The sequence below is a fragment of the Mauremys reevesii genome, linkage group 12, assembly GCF_016161935.1.
Source record: "Mauremys reevesii isolate NIE-2019 linkage group 12, ASM1616193v1, whole genome shotgun sequence".
In the NCBI taxonomy this organism is placed as follows: domain Eukaryota; kingdom Metazoa; phylum Chordata; order Testudines; family Geoemydidae; genus Mauremys; species Mauremys reevesii.
This window is the reverse complement of record NC_052634.1, coordinates 3,916,078-3,935,277: the sequence shown is the minus strand read 5'-3', so window position 1 is coordinate 3,935,277 and position 19,200 is coordinate 3,916,078. Positions and strand designations below refer to the sequence as shown.

General features: G+C 42.8%; 1 protein-coding gene across 6 annotated transcripts in view; it reads right to left on the bottom strand.

The window, feature by feature from the left end:
- ZBTB16 (zinc finger and BTB domain containing 16) overlaps nt 1-19,200 on the bottom strand; it is a 166,299-nt gene that overhangs the window by 107,229 nt on the left and 39,870 nt on the right. The gene's annotated exons all lie outside the window — the stretch shown is intronic.

The window sequence follows — 19,200 nt, the reverse complement described above, 5'->3', positions numbered from 1 at the left end:
TACCTGGTAATTGCACAGTCACTTCTGCCCTCTCACCTCTAATCATAGCTAATTAAAATAGCACAAAGTGATAACTGGGTTGGGACTCAGCTGTTAAAAAAAAGCTAGCAAATGCGTATGGAAGTAAGGATTTTGCTGCTGATTTCTAAACTTGATATTTTAAAGGGTAAAAAAATAGCCATCAGACCACAGCACTAACATTTTGTGACTAATGGTTGTGTGATATTTATATTTGCAACTTAAAATAAATGCTATGATTTCTCTTCTCCACTTATGATACACTCACATTTGCCAAACAATACCCTTCCGTTTACAAATCTTCAAAAAGATCAGTTGTTCTGTCCCACCCACACCAACCACCCTAAAGCTCCTAGGTTCCACTCTCAGAAAATAGTACCGACCACTGTCACGCCCATAAAGCACAGGCAGATGCTCCAATTGATGGACATCTGCAGGCAGTACATACAGGCCACAATTTCCACCCCGATTCACTAAATCCACTTCCTGAGAAATTGCATGTGTTTAGACTATAATATCAACCAAAGAAAAAGGACAACATTCGTAAAAGCAGATAGGGCTGCATAGATTTTTTTTTTAAATTTATTCAAATGCCTCGGATTCAGATCAGCTTTCTTTGTTCAATATTCATTTTTGTTCACGCCTTGAAATGAAAAATTTTGAGCACTTTGAGGAATGTATTAAAGGGAACCAGACACTTTTTCTGTAGTTTCTTGCAAAGCTGAAATTAAGTTGTTTAGTAGTGTTGTGCAGCCAGCAACATCTCTGAATCAATCGCAAGACATTCACCCACACACACACAACTTTGCGGTAGTGGAATACAACAAAAGCTCTGCAAAAATCAGGACCCTGGCTCTATTCTACATCAGTCCCAACAGGCCCAGCACTTAAACAGCTCAGTATATGAACTTTGAGCTAAGGAGACAATTTTCAGAGTTTGGATGGCATAATCAAAAACTGAGCAAGAAAAATACCCCTTTTCCAGAAAGCGCGTTACACATTAAATATCTGGAAACTCACAAGTGGCTGCACAATGCAAGCTGTGAGTTAATATAAAAATACCAGATACCCATTTGGGAGGAGATGGTATAGTCAATTCAACTGGACAAGATATTTTGGGGTTTTGGCAAGTCTGGACTAGGGGCTGCTCATACTGTCACCTAAAGTTTAGGTGGCCACCTTTATGCCTGCTTCCTTTTTCCTGTACCCAAATTTCAAACCATTTCTTGAAAGCAGCACCAGCCGCTGGCATCGTGGCCAGAAACACCACCTCTACCCTGCTCAAAATCAGAAGGTTGAAACACCATCCTGCAGCGGCACCGTTCCTATCACACCAACATTTATTTTACTGAGATAATGATTCCTGCTTTGAGGATTCGTTTGCATAAAACCTTTGCTAATAATCTGACACTGGATCCCTAGCCTAGATTTCATTTCACTCAACTGTAGCAGAGAGCGTTAGGCACGGAAAGCCACGTTGCTGTTTACGACAGGATTGTTCTTCCTCTTCCTACCGAGAGAGCATATGTTTTGTGGTGATCAGCAACGTGGCTTTCTGTGCCTAATGCTCTCTGCTACAGTTGAGTGAAATGAAATCTAGACTAGGGATCCACCTTGCCCTTACCCACAGGTTCCAGAAGAATGTAGCCAGGCAAAACAGAGGGATTGTTTTATGGTCTGCAAATAAAAATATGCCAGTTATTTCCTTAGAGTATGGGCATGTTTAAATGGTAGCTTTCTTCTCATTGCAGTTAGGAGTTCCCTATAAACCACTAACCTCTTATTTCATTTCATAGAATATCAGGGCTGGAAGGGACCTCAGGAGGTCAACTAGTCCAACCCCTGCTCAAAGCAGGGCCAATCCCCAGGCAGATTTTTACCCCAGATCCCTAAATAGCCCCCTCAAGGACTGAACTCACAACCCTGGGTTTAACAGGCCAATGCTCAAACCACTGAGCTATCCCCAGTTGGTCTGTGGAAGTACATAGTGATATATGTCCTCAGACACCCACTGAAAAGTCTGATCTGCATGGATCGATAAACCCCACCCCTCCCCAAGGATTTTCCATTACAAAGTTTGTGTTTTAGTCAGTAGTTGTTTTCTTTTCATGTTTCAGCCCAAGAACCCTTCAATCTACTCCACATTCACACAGGATCAGAAGCCTGCGGGGGCTCTTTGGGGCACAGGGTCCTGCTAGTGTGGCTTAAAGACTTTCTCTGTATTACAAATACAAATCATGGAACAGCATTATTAGGTGCCACATACACGCACAGTAAGGGACAGTTCATGCCCTACAGACTTTATCATCTCCACAGGCCAAAAGAGCAGAAGGTCTGCAGAGAAAAGTAGACAGGGGAAGCCATTTGCTCAAGGTCACACAGCAAATCAGTGACAGACCTGGGGACAGAACCTGGGTCTGTCAGTCCAGCCCTCTACCCACTCAACAATACTGTGCCATATGTGCTGCGGAAAATCTCCTACCCTCTATATTTCAGGTAAGATAGTACCTTAGTGTTACCGTATCAGATTACAAAAGAAGCCTCCCCAACCTTCCTAGCTTGTGGGTTGTTCCTCAAGGCACGTTAGTCAAAAATACAACACAAATAAGCCACCCTGAAGTCTGAATGTTAGAGAACTCACAGGCCCCAAAACAGCACCAACTTGGCTTTAAAGGCTTTTCTACTCCAGTACTGGATTTTCCTGGCTATCTGCAATATTCATTTTGAAAACTTAGTTTGCCAATATCAATTATTTGTCTTGCTACCTATCTGCTGAATGGGCCCATGACCAGGGGCGGCTCCAGGCTCCAGCACGCCAAGCGCGTGCTTGGGGCAGCAAGCCGCAGGGGGCGCTCTGCCGGCGCCACGAGGGCGGCAGGCAGGGTGCCTTCGGCAGCTTGCCTGCAGAAGGTCCGCTGGTCCCGCGGCTTCGATGGACCTCCCGCAGGCACCTGCGGGAGGTCCTCCGAAGCCGCGGGACCAGCGGACCCTCCGCAGGCAAACCGCCGGAGGCAGCCTGCCTGCCGTGCTTGGGGCGGCAAAATCCCTAGAACCGCCCCTGCCCATGACATCCTGAAGTTCCAGCTGCTAGAAATCAGGCACTAAAAGAGTTAATGTAGAGGTATCTCAACTTGCCAAGATGTTTTCTTCACTGAAACCCCTGGGCTATGGAAGTGGGGATTTCAGCAATGCTTAAGTGCTAATGCATTTTATCAGCAGCTCGAGGTGCAAGCAGCAATGGGTTAATGTATTCTGATTCATACAGCTCTACTTAGAATAACCAGCACTAATTCAGGAGTCCAGAAACATCATCTATATTCTTTGGGCATCTAAGGACACTAATGTATTAAAAACTAAAAGAATATAGTGTTTGCTTTCATGGGTTACATTGACCCCGCAGGGCTGAGCTTATCATAACACTTGCTTTGACTAGTAAATTGAGCAAACATGACATGGATGTCATAGGTGTCAGAAGGAACCAGAGGAACTTATTTTTAAAAATAAAATAAATAAATAAATAAAAAACAAAAAACAAAGTGACCTGAAAAGCAGAATACATCTGCTGAGGCCATGAAGCGATTATTCATATGTTTTGATTCCTAATTCAGAAATAATAAGTGGTTCATGGATTCCAAGTTTAAAAATATATTCATCATCTGGTTTCCTTAGCAGCATGTATTCCATTGGTGCATTAACACATTCCACAAATTGCGAGCTGAGTGCTGGGTCTGTCTATTTATTAGTTCAGTCATAAGTGATGGGAGTGCAGGAACTGGTACAGTTCCTTAAAAGTGTTAAACAAAGCAAAGCAGAGAAGTACCTATTTACTAATTCTACCAGCCTGGAAATAGATTAGGTTTTCACAAGACTCAAGCCCTGAGTTTTGCACCAAGCACAGACCAACTAGCAAAGGTGTATTTCTACTAGACACCATGGCATCAGCATACAAACAAAATCATTCACAAGGATGTTGGAAAATCTGTTGGGAGTAATTGAGGATATTAAAAATATTCCAATGCAGCAGGAAATGCAACCTCAATACCTGAGCTTCGAGGTTAAATTTGCCCCCCCTTTTTTTTTTAAAGTTTGAAAAAATCCTCAAAATGAAGTCTTAAAGTTTGAAAATGTTTAATGTTTTCACTGATAAGATCTTGCAAATCAAAAAAGCTATCATGGAGAACTCTGAGGGCCAAGCAGGCAGTGGCAGCTTCTTTAAATTGAGCCCTTTAAACACAACAAAAAAACCTGAGGCCTTTGGGGACATGTGAGAAAAACTGATGAAAAATATGGCGCTAACTTTTGCAGAAGCCCCAGTTATTTTTCCTTAAACCAACTTCAACCAACTGTATTCAGACCCAGCACCTCTTACCTGCAAGAAGATTCCAGTTAAACAGGCAGACAGCAATACATCTAACACCACCTCAAAATCAAAGGAGTTTGCCAGTCTCCCTGGGTGAAGCACATTGGGCCAGATCCTCAAGTGAGTAAGCTGGCAAAATCCTGAAGCAATGACTTCAATAGAGCTATTGACACCAGCCAATTGGCACAGAGGGTATTTGGCCCATGAAAGCCGGATAAGGGTCTTATTTTCTGAGTCAGCTGTGAAACCACAAGGGGTCTTTTCTACTCTCTACGGACACGATACCAAGAGTCTTAAGACGCTACAGAAGAGTTGGTGTTTGCTCCAGTTACCTGGCCAAAACTTCCATTTGAGACTGTAGAATCCTGATCCCGCATCATTCTGTCTGGCATCCATTTTCAAAACCAGAAAATTGTTCATTACATAAGAACATAAGAAAGGCCGTACCAGGTCAGACCAAAGGTCCATCTAGCCCAGTATCTGTCTACCGACAGTGGCCAATGCCAGGTGCCCCTGAGGGAGTGAACCTAACAGGCAATGATCAAGTGATCTCTCTCCTGCCATCCATCTCCATCCTCTGACGAACAGAGGATGGGGACACCATTCTTACCCATCCTGGCTAATAGCCATTTATGGACTTAGCCACCATGAATTTATCCAGTCCCCTTTTAAACATTGTTATAGTCCTAGCCTTCACAACCTCCTCAGGTAAGGAGTTCCACAAGTTGACTGTGCGCTGCGTGAAGAAGAACTTCCTTTTATTTGTTTTAAACCTGCTGCCTATTAATTTCATTTGGTGACCCCTAGTTCTTGTATTATGGGAATAAGTAAATAACTTCTCCTTATCCACTTTCTCAACATCACTCATGATTTTATATACCTCTATCATGTCCCCCCTTAGTCTCCTCTTTTCCAAACTGAAGAGTCCTAGCCTCTTTAATCTTTCCTCATATGGGACCCTCTCTAAACCCCTAATCATTTTAGTTGCTCTTTTCTGAACCTTTTCTAGTGCTAGAATTAGGCCCCTTCCAGACGCACAAAGGAATAGAAATGTTATATATGGATACACACAGCACGTTGGTTGACAAGGGGTAAAAAGCTTGCACGGAGAGGGTCAACAATTCCCAGGGCCTGGTCACATGGCTTCCAATAAGCATCGCGAGACATCTTCTCATGCTCCAACCATGGAAGTGGGGAGGGCAGGCTGCAGACGAAAGGGCTAGGGGGTACTTGAGAAAGCCATGGGAGCAACACGCCACATATTAAATTAAGATAGAAGTGGCAAAACAAGTTAAGAAAATAAAGAATCCACAAAAATCGGATGCAGGAAGAAAAGCTAGGAAGCTGACAATAATATACTAGAATACGGTCTCGCGTTTAAGTCACTGGCTTTCTGGCTGGTTCAGACAAGCACAGTACCTGAAACGCAGCATAAAAGTCTTATATTCTCAGACAGTCTCTCTTCCCCCTCTGCTCTCCTCCAGTCATTATTATTTGTAGTTTAGTAGTGCCTAGTGTTTCAAACGGAGGCTGGGACCTCATGGCGCAGGGCGCACTGTACGAACACGTCAGGAGAGACAAACCCTGCTCCAAAAAGCTGACGATCTAAACAGAGGAAACAGACAGTAAAGGGGGTTGCTCAGGGACTCTGGGGCAGAGCCAGAAATCGAACCCGAGGTCTCTCGAGTCTGAGTGCAAAGCACAAACCCTTAGGTAGAGCTTGGCAGAAATAAGGACAGACGAGACCACCTGGGTCAGCCCATTACCCAGCTCTGCCCTGAGCTCCCCTGCTCTCCTCCTTTATCAGTGGCTCTTCAATAAGCGATAAACGTTCTCCACCGAACAGCAAGGCGGGGTTGTTAATGGACGCCAATACCCGGGCCCTACTGTCACTATGCACAGCTGCATTCTCGCAATGGGCTTTGTACCCTCCCTTCCTCCTTTCCTTAACCCAGGAGGAAAAAAAGTTAGGGCATAGCCATAGCTAAAGCCCATCCCACCACAGTCTCCTTACGCTGTACGACCCGAGCAGCTGTAAACCTATTGGATACTAACGCATACACAGACACCCACCCCCACCCCCCATCCAGGGCTCCCCGGATTCCAGGCTGTGCATTGCCAGGACCCTGATCTTGCATTTAGTTTGTTATAGACCTCAATTTACTGCTGAAATGATTCCTATTTCCACATTGTTAACCTGCTATGGCAATTTGTCCCCTTCCTCCAAGCTCATTTTTGGTCACTTGTACAGCATGAAATAAATCTATCAAAAGCTCAGCAGCTCTGTCATGTTGGAGGGACGTGTGCTTCCCCAGCCACTCTCATCTCATTATAAAGATTTTCGTTCCTCGTCCCCTACTCCTTACACATTGTTTATAATTATTTTCTATCCCCTGGTTCCCTCCCCCAGTTGCAGTCAGGTGCATAACTTTAAAACGGTATCCAAATGCATTCAGAAATTAGGAGCAAATGGGTTTCTTCAAATGCCTGGCCCAGATCCTGAGGATTTTATAAAGGTAATCAAATATGCAATAGATTCAACAAACTAATTTCTAGAACACACCTGGGGTCCTCTGATAATGTCAGTTGTGTCTATACAGCGCAAGGATTAGAATTTCATAGAGCCATGATTTCATCAGTCACTAAACTACAAAGGATTAATTAACGGCGAGGGAAGAGCTCATGGGCTGAAAATACAGTCTTAAGGAAAATATCTATCTCAGCTCTCCAGATGTCAGCACATATATGAATAAAGTACTTTGATGAAAACATTTCTTTATTATTAGGGACTCCAAAATATTGTTTCTGTAGCTAGAATTAAAATGCGTCTAGTTCCAAATTCTTCTAAATAATCTCTAATAAATCTAAAAATGCATTCGAATTTGCGTGTCGTCCCCCCTTCCAAATATACAGCGATAGGAAAACCTCCTTACCTGCCACCCCCAAATAGCTTTGAAAGCTCTTGTGAACACAACATTAAGCGCTTCCCCCAAAGGGCAGCGTCCGAACAAATATAGTGAGAGAATCATATACAGAACTTCAAGTCAGCTTGATAAAGAGCATTTGAAATAAGGACATAAGAAGCTGGTGCCGATACAGAGAACGGGGGGAAAAAGCCATCCAAAATAAGCAAGACCATTTGGAAACCAAAAAAAGCCACTACTGTGGTATTAGGTAGAGCAATTTCGATTCACTGCTTCAGGGGTCCATCATCTTCCACAGGCTTGGAACCCAAGTTGGTCTAGTGCACTTCGACTCCCCACAACAGCCCCCCAGCACGCACACACACACACACACACACACACACACACACAGCACCAGACTCACAAAATAGCCCCTAGGATAGCATTTGAAACATGGCCTGGACTGGTCTGGGATTCAACCTACAACCCAGATCTCAGAGTATCGTGGTGATTGGTGGCCATTGTATGGGGGGGGCGGGGGGAGGGAGAAAGGAGTCTCCAGATATTAGAGACATGGAATATGCCAAGCTGAAGAATGAGAGGGGGAGGAGGTGACAGACTAGAGGTGGGGAGAGGAAGGGAGAATTGTTTTGCTACAAACAGGTACAGAGAAGCATGGCCCAAGTCTCACAGCATATCCATCAAAGCTTCCACACAGCATATTGGTACATTGAAGATTTCCGTATTGTAAAAAGAACAGAAGCTGTAAAGCACTGTCAGCGATGTCACCCTGAGTCCTGCCTACAATTATTTAAGGTCAGACATGTCTGGTTATACCCCAGTGGGCAGAGTTTTATCTTTCTCTTGAGCACACACACCTGAAACATCACTGCTTTCAGCGAACCAGAACGATCAAACTTCTTAAAAAATGCATTACTCCCCCCCCCACTCCGCTGGACGCAGAGGCATTTACAGGCCTCAGGAAGGTTCCTGCTGCACAGCTCACATGGCCCAGTTTCACTTGATAGGTCAATTTAGTTCACAGGTACTAAATTACTAACCAGTGCCCAAGGACTATTAATAGTACATCACGGATTATACTGAAGAGGATGACAAGCCACATGATTAAAAGTATCAACAAGTTCTTCCATGCCAGTGCTACTTCTAATTTCTTAATCTAGGACTTGGGCTGGGGGGAGCGAAGAAGGTCAAGAGGCTCCGATTTAGTTGCTTTCTTCTGAATAAAAGAGAAGGTGTCTCTTCCCACTGCTGCCGCCAACATCCTTACCATACCAAAACGAGTTAAGAAAGATGATTTCCTAGGTTTATGACACACCAAACTCAGGGTTTAGATTTAAAAAGCAGAGTCATCAAAATTCCAGAAGCCACGTATTTACAATGATTAAAAGCAATGTATTTATAATTATTGTCTCAAATTTGTTAAGTGTCAAAAGCACTGACACATGGCACCTTTAACTACCAGCTCCATATTACAAGTTAGTCAAGTGCTCTCCTTGAGAAGGATTATTTTAGGCCATGCTCTCTTCTGCACATTGCAAGAATCTGGTCATCTGGTGCACTGTGCACAGGCTGACGTGCACACAAATTCAGGCCAGGTTTTCTTTACTTATTTTTAAAATTGAGGAAAGTGAATACTCTTCTCAACCCAGAGTTTGGGAGAAAAAGGCTTTACTTTGTCATAGCCATTATGAACTCTTCCCAGCCTGCACGGAGAGGCCGAGAAGCCCAGCTTCCACAATGCCAAGCCTCAGGCTAACACAGCAAGTGTCTTTTGGCCGAGTCTTCCAGCTCTAAAATAAGATGCATCTAACCAGTGAAAAAAGCAATAGGACTCTAAAATACTGCCATCTGAAGGACATTCTAGTCAACCCCATGGCTCCTCTCTGTGCCACCCCGGGAAACAAGAACAAACTCAGGTACTTCATTAAGCAGTAAAGAAATTAGTAGAAACTAGTAAGGAAGGAGTTGAGTTGGGCAAAGACAACTACAATCAGAGTACTCTGGTGTCAGGCCCCAGTTCAGCAAAGCACTTAAACACGTGCTTAAGGCCCGCTGACTAACGCTAAGCGCCCTCAAACGTTTTGCTGCATCAGTACCACAAAGGAGCATCTTAGATGCTAGGCCAAAATCTATCCTTGGCATACGGTGCTATGGATGCTAGAGGGGATGGAATTGCCTCACCTGTTCACCTGGCCTGAAGGGTTTTTGAAAAGTATATGCGAGGTTTGCATCTTTGGAAAGCAGTTCATTGCAGGAGGCTGAAGAGAACATGAAAGGAAATACTATCCCCTTTCCTTGAATCGCTGGTGAGTGATTTACTCTGAAGCCTTATTGAGCCAAGCTTCCCATGAAAATATGTATTTCTCCTTCCCAAACTCGGGACCGAGAGCAGGAAGAGAGAAAATTGCCTCTTTGAATAAAAATAGATAACTATGTACTTTTGGTTATTGAACCATTTGGTCGTCATGCTGGGCAGAGAGGCAACGCACAATACTTCACTTTGTGCAAAATATGCTAAGCATAGGGTTTAAACCTCTACAGTAAACATGTACACACCAGCACTGGAAACAAGCAATCGCTTACATTTTTGTACAGCAAGTGGGCATCAGCACCCCCTCCCCCCCGTTTCTTCCCTGGGAAGATAAATTAGCAAGCTGTCAGCAGAGGACAGCCAAAGCAGTTGTGTTTCTGTAAAGGGGCAGTGGAAGTGTCTTTGATTAATGAAACCTTAATACTTGGCTGTTAGACAGCCTTTCTTCAGACAGCCCCAGGAAGATAGATCCCTTCAGACGGACTTAAAATATCACGATTTCCAAGGATCCCAGAGAAAGATTTCTCACAAGTGCAGTTTGTTTTCACTCTTGGAGGAATTAATTTTTCTCTCTCTCCTACTTTTCACATTACACTTCAGGCTTCTTTACAGAAAAGAGAAGGAATGCAACACAGTTCCTTCCTAAGGGCAAGAATGCTGTTGTCATCTCACTAAAAGCCATGCCTGCTGATGTGCTGAGAGTTTGCTTCAAGTCTTGACAATGCATCAAAGAAATAGTTTTGGAGGTTAAGAAAACAGGCAGAAAAAAACCCTAAAGAAAAACTCACCTTTAGGAGTCTGGCTCAGAGACTGACCAACACACTTAATGCATTTCATGAGGCTTTCCTTGTGCTATCATACACAATGACTCATTCATTCAGAAACTGGATGAAGAAAGACACTGAAAATTGTACTCGTCAGGTAACCGTCTGGTGTTTGGGAAGAAACAAAATTTGATGTGTTTGTTGGGTCATCTCTGGTGCTCAAAAAAAGTACAGAAGGGCGTTAACAGGACTTTCATTTATACCATGGAACATGCTTATAAAGAACTCTCACCTAGTGCAACTCCATCCCCAAGGTTGAGCAGAAGCAGAGTCCCAAATTGTTTCAGTGCACCGCAAAGCGCAATTCCTGTGCTAGTGAACCCTCCAATCAGAGGAACATTGTTCCAAGTAATTTCATTTTGGAAGAGATCCCAGAGTTTACACTTCATATAAAATGAAAATAAAAGCATTCTGACCTTGTTTAGACAGAACACTTCAAAAAGATAGAGAACCTCATTGAATTTATAAGCAACAAAACCCCATTTTTCCCCTTAACGATACCATCAACAATTTGAAAATAAAGCATCAGCAGGCTTCATCTTTGCTAAGAAATATGGGCACTTTATCTTGGGCTAATTTTGACTGGAAAAAAGTTGACCCTACAAATGAAAAAACAGAAGGGAAGGTGTCAGACTATCATCTTACAGGATGTTCTGGTCCCAGTAATCAAGAAAGCCTGTACCCCTCTTCCCCAGCCCTTGTGACTACACCTGGACCAACACCATTCCCTCAGAAATTCCAAGGACCAACTAAACTAATTATTTCCAATGAGAAGCTGGGAGAGGAATGTTGTATACTTTGTCAACCTAGCAAATTAATGGTTCTGAACTACACTGGATCGGTGCCAGCCCATGATGCCCAAAGCAAGGAGGGGGCAGCAAGTGGTGCGTAAATGCCCAAAGCCAGAGTCTGCAGCCATCAGGCAACAGAGCCAAATTCAAGTGTTGGGTTGCAGATGGCAACTGGGTTCTTGACAGCATGCTTCAAACTGACATCGAGAGCTTGACTGAAGGTCAAACACTGGGCAGCTGAAGTAACGGCGATAATGTTATCCTGGCATTGTGTGGCACGTACATTAGCTGGGAACAGCGATGTTAGTATATGTAGGAGGTTGTGGATCTCCGCATTAATACTAAAGACACTATTTTAGCACAGGGCTCATCACTACAGAACCTGCTTGTTTTTATAAGCGTAGGTCATTTTAAAGTAAAGTAAAGTAATAATTTGAGGACCAACACAGCATGAAACAACCCCGTAGGTGCCACTGTAATACTTGTTATTTAAAAACAAAAAAGAATTATTCCATTTGACAAACTCATGTGTTTCCATGGTCATCCCCTGGCTGACCTTAATACATTAGGGGCCTGATCCAAAGTCCACTGAAGTCAGTGGGAACGTTCCTATTAAGACCAATGAGCTTTGAATCAAGCACAGGGAAAGGAAAACCCAAACATGGATTTTCACCAACTATATGACCAGGAGCCACTTTTATTTACAAGGGAGGGGGCAGAGGGCAGCCATCCAACCAACTCCAATTTCCTCAGCTATCGCCTCCAAATAATCTGAAAATGAGGAATACAGGCCAAGATTTTCAGCAATAGGAACTTCAAGTTATGTAGGAACCTAACTGGCCTGACTTTAAATAGTGATGAGTGCCCACAGAGGTCATCAGGAGCTGCTGGGCACTGAGCACTCTTCAAATACCAGCAACTATTTAGGAGCCTAATTTTAGGTTCTTATCAGGGGCGGCTCCAGGCACCAGCATGCCAAGCGCGTGCCTGGGGGGGCAAGCCACGGGGAGTGCTCTGCCGGTCGCCGCGAGGCAGCAGGCAGGTTGCCTTCGGCGGTATGCCTGCGGAGGGTCCGCTGGTCCCGCAGCTTCGGCGGACCTCCTGCAGGCGTGCTGCCGAATCCGCGGGACCGAGGACCTCCCGCAGGCATGCCGCAGAAGGCAGCCTGCCTGCTGTGCTTGGGGTGGCAAAATACCTAGAGCCGCCCCTGGTTCTTATTTCTGAAAATCTGGGCCATGCATGTTGAAGGCACTGGGCGCTAGCAGATTCCATTCCACAAAGTGCCCCTTTCTCCAAACAAGTCTTTGGAATACAAAGAAACAAAAAAATGCTTGTTACCAATGGTGGCAAAAGTTGTTCTGAAAAAAAAAAAAAAAGGCCACATACATAAGGTGGGGAGGAGAAAAAGTAGATGTGATTTATGTGACTGGCATTGGTAATGCGGGGGAAAGATAGGACTTCAGGCTAAGTCCATTAGAAAGTCATCTGATAAAGTGAAGCTTTTCTAAGTAACACATAGTTTTTAGGGAAAGACTGTCAAGGCAGGAGGTGTCAAAATTGCTTGTGTAAACTAACTCCCAGAGGAGTTTTCAATATTACATGGTACACGGTGGTCTCTGTATCTCATTCATAATGTTTGATTTGGCTTCAGTTCTAAAACCACAAAAACATCTGTACAGAAGGAAGCAACAGATTCAGTGAAGTCATTCTGCAAACTTAACATATTTAGAGGAATCGCATGAAAGAACAATACAGTTAATGTTACTGCTGGAAGAACACTGTGGTTAGTGGCTGGAGCCAGTTCCTTTCACTTGCACACCAACGGGTAGAGGGGGTGGGCAGCAGAGACGACCATTTAAGGAATATGCCCTATTATAAGGCCTGGCTTTAATTTTAAACCTGGTGCTTAAATACCAGCAGCCTTGCCTTCAACTCACTGAAAACTGCAGTGCAATTAGTTTCACTCAACTTAAACCATATCCAGTTTAAAAAAAAAAAAAAAAGTATAGACACACACACGCGCGGACGAAAGAAAAAAAGCTATTTCCGCAACTTCTCCCCCCATGAAAGGCTTCAACCAAAAGTACATCCATACCTAATAGAAAAAACAATGATTCCTAACAAGTCCTTCCAATTTGTGACCTTCTTTAAAGCAGTTTCCTCACGATTAATTAATTTATGAATAGTTTCACCCACCCCCACCTCCCCCCTCAACAGGCACAACAGGTTCCATGCAAATTCTGGAGCTTTTAAATTATACTGTTAATGAAAGCAAATAAAGGCAGTTAAAAGGCAATTTGCTCAATTGGTGTTAATATTTAAGCACAGCATGTGTAAAAACAAGATCACAGAATTCAGTTTTTCCTAAAGAAAACTTTTAGCTCTAACTTTTTTGCAGAAAAGATAAAACGCATTAAGCATTTTTTTGGCGTGTTTTTCCTCCCCTTTTAAATCCCTCTCAGCACTAGGTAATGAGGCTTTTTATTAAGTAAATTTTTCACATTAGCCTCATCAGTTTCTATCGCATAGAAATTCCAGTCTATAAAATGAAATCAGCTTAATCATGGTTAGATTAGATCTTGCATCCTGGAGGCAAATAAAATTGTTTACCTCTTCATACCCCGGACTCAGTCAGTTACACTCAGGGTTAGAAGACTTTGGTTATTAAAAAGGTTCTGTTTCACCACTTTCGCATTGTTTTGCATTTTACTACCTGATTTTCCCTATTTCAGACTTTAGCAGGGAAGCCTGTAAATTAGCATTTCAGTGCTAGAAATTAATTTACCTTTCTGCCCCTCCCACCCACCTGGCACATCCCACCGTAATCTAGGAAGGCTCCAGAATTTCCCTTTCTGATCAGCACTGCACATCTCCATTGCATATTCTGCTTTTATTCAGAGTACAGCACTTCCATTTCTTCCACTTCCCCAGGTACCTAAGGGTGGGCAGCCCCACTGTGCCTTCATTGTTTTTTACTCCATGCATTTCCCTTCCTAAAGGAGTTTCCCACCCCCTACAGAAACTAAAAAACCCTTCTTCCAGCCCCACCCCTGAAAAAATGCACCACTGATGCTGCATTTTTCAATGTACTGATTTTAACCTTCCACTTACTTACTTAAATTCAAGGGATCCAAAACCTATATAAAAAGGAAGTCAACAAGTTCCTCAGAGCTATGATGCACTCCCCATATATCTATCTAGGTACTTATATGGCCCTCCAACACATCAGTTTCAGAGCTTCTCATGAACAATGAACCTGATACTGTCAGCATCCCTCTGAGGTAGGGCAGCACTGTGATATCCATTTGTAAAACAGGGAAACTAAGGCACAAAAAAGTGGTATGACCTGCACAAGCTTACAAGGCAAGTCTGCAGTAGAGTCATGAACAGAACCCAAGAGCCTTGACTTCCTGCTGTAACTTACTAGACAACAACATTTCTTCTCCAGTTTTGCTTGCTGCTTTATTTAGTAATGAAGAATAATATTTATAAAATGAACCAGTCTGGTTTCTTTTGCTGCCATCAACAGTCAATAACCTTAACCCCACCCATAGCTCTGGAAGGCACTTCGTTAAGCAAAGGAAGCAAGAGCAGTTGGCCAAATTGTTTTACATTAGCATAATGCTGCTCCTGAAGACTCAAGCTGTAATGTGGGAGTCAGCCAACACAAAAACAGGCTAAGAAGCACGCAGCCAAGAAAGTAACGAACACCCTCTTCAGACATGCTGCTCTTCATGTATGAGAATTTATCATCATCAGGATCCAAGAGAAATTAAATTAATAATGCTAACTCGTTAATAGCATGAAGATCAAAATGTAATTTCCCACCCAAAGCCATTTGGGGGACTAGTCCCAGTTTTGTTGTTCTAACTGAAGACGCATAGCTGCCCCTCTTCCCCTGCCATTCATCTTCTTCCCCGACCCCCTACATACACAGTGGACAATGCTGCTCATGTTTGTCCTGTATGTCGAGAACACCAAAGAAAATCCATTTGGGGAGGTCGTTTTCCCTCCTTGAACCGTTTCCACTCGATTAACGGGAACTACGGAAGAAAGGATGTTTATGTTAGCCTCATTTCCAGGCCTTCACCCATCCTGAGGGAATACATTCCTGACCAAAGCAATGGCACAAGGTATGCAAACCATCTGGGCACGAGGAGCACACAAGACTAGCGTGTGCTGAGGAACAGAGCCCCTTTGGACAAGGAGTCGCCTGTAGGGCACGTTAAGTTGTACAAAAGCGGGGTTTCCAAAAATGCCAACATAATAAACCTCCTTGGAGAAGTACGGAGAGGAAGAGAGAGGGAGAGGGGAAGTGGCATGAAGGGAGGAAAACATTTACAAAGAAATGGATCAAAGAAATGTATCTTCAGAAGGAAAAAGACGAGGAAGTCGTGTAGACAAAGGGATACGAATCGCCTCATGAGGCACATCAATTTGCATACATACACACTCCAGAACAGAGAGCACCCGGAAGTGTGGGATCAGTTATTTTACCCCTGTAAAGGAGTTGTCTATATCTATTTATACCCCCTTTATTTATATAGCAAGAGACCCAAATAGTTACATTTACACAACGTTGCTATAGTTACTCAAATGACTTAGCATTCCACCTACAAAACATCCCAGTCACAGCACGTCATTACAGCCACATGTAAAATGAATACATAAACATGCAAGGAATGCTGCAGATGCCTGGGTAAGCAAGCTTTTATACAAATGGAAAGACAAGCAAAAATACATGTCACTCGAAGCTATGGAAAGAACATACAACTTAAATAACCTATAGCGTATTCCATGTTATTACTATTTTCTACACATGCATACCCACTCCTGCGATATTACTTCTGTTCTGGTATATTGTCTGTCCTTTCTAGTCAGAATAATTTGCCCACTAACTACACAAATCCCCTCCCCCTCTCCTCCTCAAGTCTAACCCCATGAGGTCATTTACTCAGACACTGGGATTCAGGATTTTACAAGACATCTCTGAACCAATGCTCTGCAAGGCATCTCTCATAGGCATTAGGTAGGAGCAGGTTTTGTTCTCAACTGTCTACTTTATGAAAGACTCAGGTCAGGGACTGAGACTCCTGTGACTAGATACTGCAACTTCATTTCCAAACACAGACTCTCAGAAGTTGAACAAGAATTCCCTTTCTCCCACCATGCACACTTAAAAAGAAAGAAGCCACTGCACAACAGTCCCCTGAAGCTCCAAAACATACACACACACAAAACCCCATGACACAAACAAAAAACTCCAGCGGATTTGTAGTAAAATTTTCTGTTTTAGTTTGGGGAGGGGGGGGAAGACAGCAAAATGTTTTGATCAGTTTTTGTGAAAAAATTCTAGGATAGTCACAAAAGAGTCATCTGGTGCAAAGGTTATATATTTAAAGTGAACAAATTATTAGGAATCTCAAACTTCTTGATTTCCTTGTGCAAAATTTAAACTCGTGTTTGCCAGTGAAGAAAATATAAGCGATCAGATCTTAATATTTAAAAAGGCAACTGTATAAGTTATGAAGTACTAGTTCTCAGGTTCCTAAAGTGCAATTACAAGGCCATAAAGCATGTCAATATTTGCCTATTATGTTTTTTTTTTTAAATTTCAAGTTTTAAAAGTTAAAAAAATAATAAAGAGGTGGTTCTCAAGACAGAAGCTGCCACTGAATAAGAGCTTGATTTCTAATGGTTGGAAATATTTTGTACACTCTGCTGCTCCCTCTGTACCCCTTTGTCAGGTCCAAGGTCTTCAAGCTAAAGCGTGCACCAAAAGACCATCTGTAGCTACCGTCTTTACAGAGAAGTTTAAATAGAAGGATGAATGAACACAGGAATTAATGAATGATAAAGCCGTATGGCCTCAAGCAGCCTCCCACACTTGCATGTGGTATTCAAACCCTCCCAGCCTTCTGCTACAATGAGAGGTTTCTAAGCTACAAAAAAAAGGCAGATTTTTAAAACAAAACCAGCAACTTGTCACAAAGTTCCCACAAGATTACCCTGCTCAAGTTATTTGGAAAAAGGCACATTTTGATCTAGAATGAGAAGAATTAAATATGAAGCAGCATCAATAGACAGAAATCCAAAAGGCTCCATTTTGAGTTTTAGTCATCAATAATAAAATATTCGTTTTATTTCAGATCAAGTATTTCCAAAGAAAAATGTAGGGCAGAACTCGCACACCCCCAAAAAAACTGACTTTACTAATAGGTATGTGTCTGCAAGAAATGTGTCCACAAGGAAGGCAGGCCCTGAAAGGAGAAATTTGAATAACTTCAGAATGCAAAAATCATAACTGCAACACACTACTTATTAGCTGTATACACATACCTACCAGAAGTCTTTCCTAGAAAGTGTTTTAAAAAATATCCCCCTTTCCCATCCCCTTCACTTCAAGGCTAGAGAATGAGGACTTCAGGGAAAAGTGCTAAGGTACGAACCAAAAAAAGAACAGGAGTACTTGTGGCACCTTAGAGACTAACAAAATGATTTACCAAAGGCACCGCTTTAATCATCATGGAAGATGAATGTGGAATGAATTAAGCAGTGGATTCAGTTCTTTGGAGCACAGGATGCTGTAAAGTGTCAGCTGGCAAGTCACTTGGGTTTCACTCCAGGGTCCGGCCCTGAATGACTCTCTCTAAGTCACAAAGGTTTTAATTTCTGCTCAAATATTCTATTTACCAAGAGCAAGAAGAGCCTCCTTGAGGGAACATCAATAAAGTGAATTAACGGAGGGATTTATTTAAAATATGGGTTGTGTTTGGATACTTATAAATGCTGAGCTACAGTAAGTGGCTAAGATACCTCCTGTCTCACAGTATCTGCATTAGCGGGGCTGGGTGGGTTATGGTTAAGCAGACATCACCCTCCCCCCCCACTTTTTCAATGTCCATTTGATGCAGATTAAACATGTCCATTAAAAGCTAACAAACCTTAAAAGGCCCTAATGGGTATTTTAAGCAAGAGGTCGTGTGGAGGGTGTGCACCATGCTCAGAACTGCATCCATTATAAAAGCAGCGCCATAAAGAGAGTGTGGAGCTTGGAGACTTTATCCAGGAACACAGCAGTGACTGGTGATTCACAGTTGGAGGTTGCGTTTGCTCTGCTCTGTGAATGTTAACAGCACAAAGATGCTGCTTCCCTTCCTTGCCACAAGCACTTTGAAGAATAGTTAAAAGAAAGAGTTACAACTGTTTCTCAGTGTTACAAAATAATAATAATAATCGAGAGCCCAATTATATTCTCACGTGAAGTAGTGTAACCCCAATGGGTTCACTGAGGTTACTCCGGATTTTGGTGTGAAAGGAGAAGCGGGGTCCAAGTGTCTGATTTTCCACTCACATACATCAGTGTAACGACTGACCTCACATAGTGCTACCCTGGTGTAAAACGTGATATAAAGGACTAGAGAGTCAGGCAAAATAAATAAATAAATAAATAAATAAAATCTTGTGCTTTTCAGACCCTTACATCCAGACGGTCTCCACCATGAATGATGCAGAACTACATACTCTGGCACGAGTCTTGTAAGAAATGATAATGCCCTAGGCGCTGACTCTGTGGGTGCTTTCGGGCTCAAGCACTCACTGGGAAAAAAAAATAGGGGGTGCTCAGCAACCACCTGGCCGCTCCACCCTATATCTGCACAGGGGAGGAGAGGTGAAAACTTAAGTCAGCATCTGTGGATGCTACAACACTGTGGGCTGGGTGGGAAATATTAGAAAGTGGAAGACACAAAAGGAATCCTGCACCATTTGCCAAGAGCAAAAAATACAAGCCCAAAAGTGTCACACTAAATTGAGGATCAAAATATTAAAATCTTTTAGATTATTCATTCACTTTACTCTTCAAGGAGCTAGTGACAGATTCATTCTCTCTCTAAAATGATCTTTTGCAGCTAAAGGTTAATATGTACATGAAAAAGCATTATGCAATATTAGAATGCTACTTTTATTTTAA